Genomic DNA, 9,065 nt, shown 5'->3' with positions numbered 1-9,065 from the left:
TCACGTCTGGTTTTTTGTTTCTTGTTTTAACCGCTAAGCAAAAAATTTTTTAAACTTAATTTCCAGTTAGGAAATGGAAGAGGGAGCAGACCTCCAAAGAGAGAAAGATGGTCACAATTTAATAGAAACATGGCTTTTAAACTGGAGGATACTTCTTTTAAACTCTCCCCCTCAGAACACAGTTACTTTCAGGACTGTGCTGCCCCTCAGGTTTCTGATTTCCCATGCCCAAATCCAGCCTTATTTGAGGGAGGGATGAATCTACAGAAGCCCACTGTGGCAAAGTAGTGAGTATTTGTCTAACACTTCTCAGCTCTGGGAGAAGAATTTTCTTAAATACCTCAACCATAGATTTTGCCTACAGATGAGCCCACTGACGGCTTTTTCCTTGTCCCACTCTTCTTCCTGATGTCGTAGCTCAGAGGTTACTTCCTCTCAAAAGTGGTGTTTCTGGAGAACTCCCTGCTGTAGCCTAATGTTTGTGCATCCCCCCTAAATTCATATATTCAGGCCTAATCCCAGTGTGATGGTGTTTGGAGTGGGACCTTGTGCAGGTGACTAGGTCATGATGGTGGAGCCCTCAAGAAGGGCTTAGTGTCCTTAGAAAAGAGGCTCCTGACAGCTCCCTTGCCCCACCGCCATGTGAGGAGCCATGTGAAGACAGCTGTCCGTGGGCCAGGAAGTCAGCTCTCAGCAGATCCTCTGCCCTGATCTTGGACATCCAGTCTCCAAAACTGTAAGAAATATATTTCTGCTATTTATTGGACAGCCAGTCTGGTATTTTTGTTCTAGCAGCCCATGTGGCGCTGCCTAAACTCATCACCCAGTTCCTCCAGGCCCTCCTTACTATTTATGGTTACTCTGTTTCTTTAAACTCTCAGCTCCTACAATCCGCTCCACCTCCTGCCAGTTTAAAAATCTTGATGCACAAATTTTTAATTTTGATGAAGTCCAACGTGTCTATTTTTTCTTCTATTGCCTATATACACCTTTGGTGTCCTATCAAGAAATCATTGTCAAGTCCAGTGTCACAAAACTTGTCCTGTTTTCTTTTAAGAATGTTACAGTTAGTTTCAGCTTTTTTGTCTAGGTCTTTGACCCATTTGGAGCCGATTTTTGTATGTGATGTAAGGTAATGCCTGAATTCATTCTTTTGCATGTGGTCACACAGGTTCCCCAGCACCATTTGTTGAAGAGCCTATCTTTTGCCTCTCGAATGGTCTTGGTATCCCTGTTGAAAATTATATGACCATATATATGAGCGTTTTATTTCTGGGTCAATACTATCTTTTAAAATAAATGAATTACTAGGAGTGCCTGGTGGCTCAGTTGGTTAAGGGTCTAACTTCAGATTAGGTCATAATCTTGGGGTCCTGGGATTGAGCCCCAAAGGGGGCTCCATGCTCTGCGGGAAGTCTGCTTCTCCCTCTCCCTCTCTGCCCCTCCCTCTGCTTGTGTTCTGTCTCTCTCTCAAAAAAATAAATAAAATCTTAAAAAAATGAATTACTAAACAATTTTAACATCAGAATATTCAGATGAATCAGTGAAACAGAATAGAGCTAATAAAACCATATCCTCTAGTATGAAAGTGACATCACACCATGAAGGAACAGGAAATAATATCATTTTTAAAAAGTGCTAGGGCAATTGGTTAATTATTTAGAAAATTAAAATAACACATTTTCAGTTGGTTAAGCATCTGCCTTTGGCTCGGGTCATGATCCCAGGGTCTTGGAATTGAGCCCCGTGTCAGGTTCCCTGCTCAGCTGGGAGCCTGCTTCTCTCTCCCTGTGCTCTCTCTCTGTCTCTGTGACAAATAAATAAATAAATAAATAAATAAAGTCTTTTTAAAAAATGAGACCAACTTAAAGAAAGCTGATTACATAAAAATTAAAAAAAAAAAAAGAATAACGTATTTTCTCTCTTTTCATATACCCAAGTCTAAAAGTTAGGTCTAAAAAGCAGAAACAATATTGTATGTATATATATTCTATATATGTAAGTATCCATCTATGAAACATCTGATAGGGGAATGGGAGCTAATTTTTTAAGCATAAAAAAATAGATTCAGGGTTGGCGGGGAGGGATAGAGAGGCTGGGCTATGGACATTGGGGAGGGTATGTGTTATGGTGTGTGTTGTGAATTGTGTAAGACTGATGATTCACAGACCTGTACCCCTGGGACAGATAATACATTATATGTTAATAAATTATAGATTCAATCACAAATACAAAGCACAGTAGATTGATGACATAAAAAGGGAAAACTCATGTTCTAAAATGACAGTTGGCAAATCATGAAAAATATATCAGTCTTGACAAAAATTTAATATTCCTAATATATAGATTGTTTATAACTCAGTGAATGGAACACCCAGTTTTAAAAATAGGGAGGGGCTTCCTGATTGTGTTGGTGGATAGAACATGCAACTCTTGATCTCAGGATCGGGAGTTCAGGCCCCACATTGGGCATGGAGCCTACTAAAAAAGTAAACAAAAATAGGTGAAAGACACACAAAATTTTGGAAATACAAATGACCAATATATGAAAGAATGTTTAAATTCATTGAAAATGCAACTAAAACAGTAAGATACCATTTTTTACCCATGAAATTTTAAGGATACATCTTAAAAGGAAATACCAAATATTGATTAGAGAGAAGTGTTCATATATTGCTGTTCGCAATTACACTGAAACTATATTTCTGGAGAAAATTTAAGACTATGCATGAAGGTTTTTAAACTATTTGTTCCTAGCTGCAGACTGGTTGTTTACATTGGATTCTGGGCCAGAATACCACATTACCAGGTAAACCTGAGAATCCCAGGGAAGTCTGGAGTTTGGTTAATAGCATTGTTTTCAGTGTTAATGTCTTCATTTTTGAGAAGTATATCATGGTCATGTAAGATGTCAAAATTAGGGGAAGGGAACACTTGAACTCTCTGCACTACCTTTACAACTCCTCTGTAAATTAAAACTCATTCCTCCCAGAAGTTTTCTTAAGTAAATATTCATCCCACTTGGCTCAATCAGTTCTACTTCTAAGATGTAACTATGGGTAACAATGAGAGAAAAAAATAGTTTTGGATTAGTTATTCGTTATTCGTTGCAGTCATATACTTGATAGCAAAAGAGAAAGGAGGAAAAAGACAAGCAGTCCAAATGCTTAACACTATGGGCAATGTCATAGCCAGACTCACTCACACATTAAAGAATTATGAGACCTGCTCTGGATATTGGGGTATAGAAGCAACCGAAGTGAAGATCTCTGACATGAAAGAACTTAATTTCCAAAAGAGGAAAAACTGACAGTGAATAAGATAAATAATACGTGTAGATATTAGTCATCAATATTAAAGCCCAAAATAAAATCACTGAAGGGATGAAAAAAACCAGGGGGAGGTTGCGCTTTTAGGTAGAGAGGACAGAGAAAGCCTCACTGGGCAGCGGATATTTAAGTGAAGACCCAGGGGAAGCAGAGCGCAAACCCTAAGGACCTCGAGGCAGGAGGACGGCAAGTCCACAGGCCTCAGTGTAGGGGCCATGAACGGGACATCTGTACAGAGTGTACAGGAAGGATGGTAGTAGGAGAAGAAATGATAAAGTTGGAAGAGAGCACAGATGGTAGGGACAATGGCTCAGTCTGAGTGAGACGGGAGCCATGGAGGGTTTTGAATAGAGAAGGAACATGATACAACTTGCAACTGAATGGATTCTCTCTGGTTCTGGGTTCCGAATAATCAGAATAGGGGCAAGGGTGGAATCATGGGGTGTTACCTAACAAACATTATTCTTAATAACTTGACGGCATCAAAGTGCTCAAAATATTGCACTGTAAGTTTAAAAGGAGGACACAAATCTAAATACACTATGATCCCTTCTTCTAAAAAAACAGACTGACTGACTTTTGGATAGTAAAATTATGGTTAAGTTTTGTTTTGCTCTCAACTCTTCTATGTTTCTCAACTTTTCTGTAATGGACATCTTTTCCTTTAAAAGTAAGTGAATGAAAATGTCTACCTGATTATGAATTGCTCACCTCTAATCAGTTGAGGTCTTGAGTGTGATTTCTTTTTATTTTTTCTTTCTTTCTTTCTTTCTTTTTTTGACTAATGGGAATTTTCTTTTTAATTCTTTTTTTTTTTAAAGATTTTATTAATTTGACAGAGCGAGAGATCACAAGTGGGCAGAGAGATAGGCAGAGAGAAGGGCGGGTGGGGAAGCAGGCTCCCTGCTGAGCAGAGAGCCCAATGCGGGGCTTAATCCCAGGACCCTGAGATCACGAGCTAAGCCAAAGGCAGAGGCATAACCCAATGAGTCACCCAGGCTGAGTGTGATTTCTTACAGCATTGAGCCTGTTTGATTCAAGATATTTTAATATTCTTCTATAAAATGAAAGCTTTTGTAGCTCTGAAAGCATATTGAGCTTTTTTAACTGAAACTTTAGTCTAAAATGACAATAGGTTAAGGTTTTTTTATTTTTATTTTTAATTAATTAATTCACATGTAATGTTTTCTTTGTCCCAGGGGTGCAGGTCTGTGAATCATCAGTCTTACACATTTCACAGCATTCACCATAGCACATACCCTCCCCAATGTTCACCACCTAGCCACCCTATCTATCCCTACCCCTTCCCCCTCCACTCCAGCAACCCTCAGTTTGCTTCCTGAGATTAAGAGTCTCTTGTGGTTTGTCTCTCTCCCGATCCCATCTTGTTTCATTTTTTCCCTCCCTACCCCCCTCGACCCCCTGTCCTGCCTCTCAAATTCCTCATATCAGAGAGATCATCTGATAATTGTCTTTCTCTGATTGTCTGATTGACTTACTCCGCTTAGCATAATATCCTCTAGTTCCATCCGAATGGCAGGATTTCATTTCTTTTGATGGCTGCATAATATCTCATTGTGTATATGTATGTATGGAGATATATATCTATATATAGATATATATACCACATCTATTTATCTATCTCTATATACCACATCTTTTTTAGGCTAAGGTTTTTTTTTTTTTTTTTAAAGATTTTATTTATTTATTTGAGAGAGAGACAGTGAGAGAGAGCATGAGCGAGGAGAAGGTCAGAGGGAGAAGCAGACTCCCCATGGAGCTGGGAGCCTGATGCGGGACTCGATCCCGGGATTCCGGGATCGTGACCTGAGCCGAAGGCAGACGTCCAACCAACTGAGCCTAGTCCCTAGGCTAAGGTTTTTATATAACAGAACTTTAGAGCTGAAAGTTTTAAAGATAATTTCATTTAGTTTCAGGAGATGGAAGAATCAGTAGTGAAATGACCAAACCATGGACTCTTGTTGGATCCAGAATCAGAACCCACACGTTCCGATACCTGGTCTGACTCTACCATATGGTCAAGGAAAATTGAGAGCAAGATGCCAAATTTTAAGGGTTTACCTAAAACATCAAAGGTAGGATTCTTATTTCCTTTCATTTCAAGCACCTAAGTTAAATGGTATTTTTTTTTAAGATTTTTTATTTATTTGTCATAGAGAGAGAAGCAAGAGCAAGCACAGGCAGACAGAGTGGCAGGCAGAGGCAGAGGGAGAAGCAGGCTCCCTGCCAAGCAAGGAGCCCGATGTGGGACTCGATCCCAGGACGCTGGGATCATGACTGAGCCGAAGGCAGCCGCTTAACCAACTGAGCCACCCAGGCATCCCTAAATGGTATTTTTTAAAGATTGTATTTATTTATGTGTGAGAGAGAGAGAGACTGAGCATGAGCAGGGGGAGAAGGCAGGGGGAGGAGCAAACCCCCCACTGAATAGGGACCCTGATGCCAGGCTCGATCCCAGGACTCTGGGCCCAGGACCTGAGCCAAAGACAGACACTTAACTGACTGAGCCACCCAGGTGCCCCTAAATGGTATTTTTAAAAAATATTCATCTATTTTAATCTATTCTCTTATTTAAGGAATATCTTCAATGGCCACTATGTGCCAAGCTCTAAATTCTTTCAGAATTTAGTCTCAATGAAAAGCGATGATTGTAGTTCCTTGCCTGTGCACTTAAGGGGGAAAAAAAGAGCTTAAGGAAGTTACTTTAAAATATAAAAAGTACTGCCACTATCAGATTTTCAACATGCTAGTAACTGTGTATTGAAAAGCTCTTTGCTGCCCCATTGTGGGGAAATAAAGGTCTTCACATTAAAAAATCTTACCAAAGGCAAGAGTTACATTGGAAATTAGAGATAATTTCTCTGGGGGCCTGAGATTAGCTTAATACCATTTACCCATGTGAGTGGTAAGTTCTTTCTGTTCTGTTAATAAGACATGTAATTGCATAGAAAACAATGAGGCTTTGCTTCTTTCAGGAATCATCCCATGATGTGTGTAGAGGTAAGTTGTAGGCAAAAACTTCTAAGGGAGCAGAGCTCAAGCTGGCATACCTGGGAAGAAAGTCAAACATAGCAGGAATGTGAGGACGGGACTAATGGCATGGCATGCTTCAGACACCAGTGTCTCTGCCAGGAACTGACCATATGACCTCTCTGGGCCTCAGTTTCCTCATTTGTCAAAGATTTGGAGAGAGGATCGCTCAGGACCTTCCACAGGTTTCTTATCCCGCCATTATAGCCTCTCATGTTGAACATCTTGGCTGTGTCCATGAACTAATAATATTCCCCCACCCCCAAATAAGGAGTTGTGAAGTTTCTGGGCATCTTTCTCCTCCCTGCTTTTCTGCTATGCATCTACAGTGGGCATATCCAGGAATAACTACGGGCAGTAGAAAGAGGACTGGACTGGAAGATAGCGCCTGGGTTGGAGCCCCGATTCTGTAGTTACCTTCTCTGTGTAACTGTTGGTAAGCATTTAACTTCCTTGGGCCTCAATTTTTCCTGCTGTCATAGAAGAGAGTTCAACTACATCAGTGACTCTCAACTCTGGCAGTATGTGAGGCTCACCTGGGGAGTTTGGTAAAAATGCTGATGCGTAGACTCCTCCCCAGACCAGTTAAACCAGAGTCTTACCCGGGTTGGGGCTAAGCATCAGTAGCTGCAAAAGTGGCAAAAGCTTAAAAAAAAAAAAAAGTATTTGTAAAAGCAAAGAGCCAGAATAGCCAAAACGATCATGATACCAAGATGTCGAATCTCCTTCTAAAGCTACAGTAAGCAAGACAGTGTGGGATCAGCACAAAGTCAAACAGACCAGTAAGGCAGACTCACACACATAAGAGTACCTGATTTGTGATGAAAGGTGCCACTGTCATATGGTGGGGGAAAGGGTGGAATTTTCCATGACTGGCATTGCATCCGGCGAATATCAACATACGGGAATAAATGAACCCTGACTCCTTATCTCACACCACATACAAAAAACAATCTAGAGAGTGACAGGCCTAGATGTGAAAAGTAAAGCAAGAATTCTAAAATAATGTAGGAAAGTGTCTTTATGACCTTGAAGGTTGTATGGTCGCCCTTACCTATTCTTTCTGTAGTTCCCTTCCACATCGAATATGGCTGACTCATGTGACCACTAGGTTACTGGGGTGCAGCTTTGGAAGAAAAGTCATGAAAAATATGTGGCTTCTGCTTTGTTCTCTTTGGATCACTTGTTCCAGGAGAAGCCAGCTGCCACATTGTCAGGACACACAAGTGACCCTCTGGAGAGGTCCATATGGCAAGGAGCTGAGGCCTCCTACTAATAGCAAGAATCTGGCACATCCTGCCCATAGCTATGTAAGTGAACTATCTTGGAATCAGACATCCCTGCCCCAGTGAAGCCTTTGGTTGACTATGACCTTTCATGATATCTTGACTATAACCTCCTGAAGAATCATTTGCTAGAACCACCTAGCTCTTCTGCTCCTGATTCTCTGACACACAAAAACCATGAAATCATTTACTTTAGCCACTAAGTTTTATTTTGCTGTTTTGGGGGGTTTTGTTTTATTTATTTATTTGAGAGAGAGAGAGCGAGCGTGAGAGTGGAGAGGTCAGAGGGAGAGCAGACTCCCCTTGGAACAGGGAGCCCGATGCAGGACTTGATCCTGGGACTCCAGGATCATGACCTGAACGGAAGGCAGTTGCTTAACCAACTGAGCTACCCAAGCACCACCCTTTTTTTTTTTTTTTTAAGATTTTCTTAATTTATTTATGAGTGGGAGAGAAAAGCAGAGGGAGAAGCAGGCTCCCCGCTGAGCAGGGAGCCCACTGGGATTCCATCCCAGGACCCTGGGATTATGACCTGAGCCGAAGGCAGACACTCAACCAACAGAGCCACCCAGGCACCCTTAGCCACTAAGTTTTAGGATAATTTATCGCATAGCAATAGAGAACAAATATATCCTTCAGAAAGCTTCCAGACTAATCTTATTAAAGTATAGCTGTGCCCAGACCTCGGTCTCCAATATCATTCCCATTAAAAGGAACTGGAGCACATCACAAAATGACTCTTTCTGGAACTAAGGCAGTATAGGTATAAAATAAGCTTCATTATGCCAGAAAGTGAGGAGGTGTTGAGAAAAGAATGGGGAAATGTCACAAGAAATCATCTGAAGAGGTTCCCACTGGCCCAATCTAGAATAATTTGAATCTCAAAATAACTAAATCCAGTAATGAATTATACACCTTTGGAAAAATTAGAAACTTGTGAGTCCAAACCAATAATAAAACCAATGAAAAAGTATATAAGATATAAACAGACGTTTTCAAAGAGAAGATACATATATGGCTAAAAAGCTCATGAAAAGATCTTCAACATTAGGAAAATCCAAAATAAAACCATGGAGATACCATTTCACACTAGAATGAGAAATAAGACAGAAAATAGAGACTATAATAAATGAATAATAAAATGACAGAAAATAACATGTATTGGTGAAGATGTGGAGAGATGGAAACCACTGTCTGTCGATGGTGATTATATGAAATGGTACCATCACTTTTGAAACAGTTCTGTGGGAGGCACCTGAGTGGCTCAGTCAGTTAAGCATCTGCCTTTGGCTCAGGTCCTGATCTCAGGGTTCTGTGATTGAGCCCCATGTCAGGCTCCCTGCTCAGTGGGGAGCCTGCTTCTCCTTCTACCCATTTCCCCACTCCCTGTCAAATAAAT

This window comes from Mustela putorius, unplaced genomic scaffold, assembly GCF_011764305.1.
Source record: "Mustela putorius furo isolate JIRA1106 unplaced genomic scaffold, ASM1176430v1.1 tig00000868_pilon_pilon_pilon, whole genome shotgun sequence".
Classification (NCBI taxonomy): domain Eukaryota; kingdom Metazoa; phylum Chordata; class Mammalia; order Carnivora; family Mustelidae; genus Mustela; species Mustela putorius.
Note: the sequence above shows the minus strand (reverse complement) of the source record.